Source organism: Euphorbia lathyris, chromosome 5, assembly GCF_963576675.1.
Source record: "Euphorbia lathyris chromosome 5, ddEupLath1.1, whole genome shotgun sequence".
Lineage (NCBI taxonomy): Eukaryota > Viridiplantae > Streptophyta > Magnoliopsida > Malpighiales > Euphorbiaceae > Euphorbia > Euphorbia lathyris.
Window position 1 is genome coordinate 42,766,904 of NC_088914.1, and position 2,021 is coordinate 42,768,924.

Genomic DNA, 2,021 nt, shown 5'->3' on the forward strand with positions numbered 1-2,021 from the left:
AAATTCAAAACTTTACCCACATGGAAGGGTAAAAGTTTTAAATTTTTGCTCGCACTTAAAAACCTAATATATAGGTTAAAAAATTTCGTTACGAACCGCCATGTGACACAGAGTTAATCTTAACCAGACTAAGCAATCCTAACTAAAATTTGACAAAAATTAAAAAAATCATGTACTAAAGTGCAAGGTTACTTATGCTACAATTGGTGTTTGCAGCGGACACCATGTTCTTGCTTCTATTGGCTCGAGGGGTCCTGGAAGTGGAAAGTGTCAATCTTCCTTTGGTGATCGTTCTCGAGATAAGGTTTTAACCTCTTTCCGTTGACCTTGAAAGGTTTATGACCATCCTTGCCAATCTCGACTGCCCCATGACCGAACTGATGGAAAATAGGCTAACGTATGGCAGCGGAAATATAAAAATTTTAACATTTTTCCATTAACCCAAGATCCGTTAATCGTTATTTCATATAAAGAGGGATAGAATGAAATACCTTTTGAAGTTCTATCTACCGTTGCAATCGAAGTGCCCACAACTCTTACTCCGAGTTCCCGAGCACAAGACAAAAACACAATCCAAAATCAAGTTAGATATTAACCGTGTAAAAGCAATCAAGAATAGATTGCCTCTAATAAATCAACACAAGATCAAGGAATAAGAGAAAGAGATGAAAATCAATTGAATCGGGAGGAAGCGGTGAATGATCTCGTCCTCAACTATGGGGGTCGAAATTCTCTCTCTACGGCAAACTAGGGTTGGTCGAAATTTACATATATAGGGGGTATATATTCTCTCTTGTATCTAAACCCTAGTTATATAGAATTAGGTTACTGAATAAGAATTTAATTCGGAATATAATTCTTATTTATTATCTATAATTATATCTAAATATAAAGATAATAATAATAACCTTTTAGGATAATAATAGGAGCAATTTAATCTCATTAAACCTCCTAACTTATTTATCTTTTAATTAATTTTAATTCACAATCATAATCTAATTAGGATTGCTTAAAATCAAATTGATTTCTTTATGCATTTAATACATAAAAATCGCCCCCCTCTATTTACTGGGCCTTGGTGGACTCAGTTGGGCTTCCATCAATTAATTAACATCTGTTTCTCTTTTGGGCTCCAAGTCTTATGTGTGACCCATTAGGTTCTTATTGATTCTAGCCGTATGCAACTATTAAATTAATTTTCTCAGAATTATATTTAATCTTTGCATAACGGAATGAGTACGCGAAATGTGATTAGCAAATCCGAAACATTCCCCCAACGCTATAAGAAGATAGGTTGAATCTGTCGTTGACCTTTCCGTATTAAGAGAAGTTCCCTTGGCCAGACAGAGGTCTAGGGAGAGGGACTCTTTCTTTAAACTAAAGCGGTGGTACAGTATAATTCGATCCTTTATCAACTACATCCTTGAACTGAATCTTATGACTATGGATAATGTCAAGTCACATATAGCGAGACTTTCGTTTTACTTGTACAGGCCGAGTTAACTCCAATTAGATAGGTTAAGTGAAATCTGCATTTCAAGTCTTAAGCTATCACCTTGCAAGGATTTAGAGTCAAGTCTTCCACAAGCGATCCTTGGACGTATCTCCCATTTATCGGGAGTGACAAATGCTCAATCCAATGTATAATTATCCTGCAATTACTTCCTGTGATACACAATGTCTGCCGTTCACACCCCAGAGTCATCTCTGTTATGGATCGTGTTACAACAGGATCAAAGCATCACATTCCATAATCCAGAATCACCAATTAACATTCCTTTGAGTCTGAGGATTACTTATACCTATTAATACCGATGAGATGAACATGTGACAATGATGAATCTACCCATCCTGTTATCTCAAGTCGGGTCCCCAATCCTAATGAACTCCCTTTCATTGGATCCACGTAACTGTGCAGATATCTGCATATCTGAAGCTTGTGAGATCAGCTTTCTGTCTCGACAGAAGACATTGTTACATGTAAGTCTCAGCAGTGATATGTCAATCCTAAACATATTACT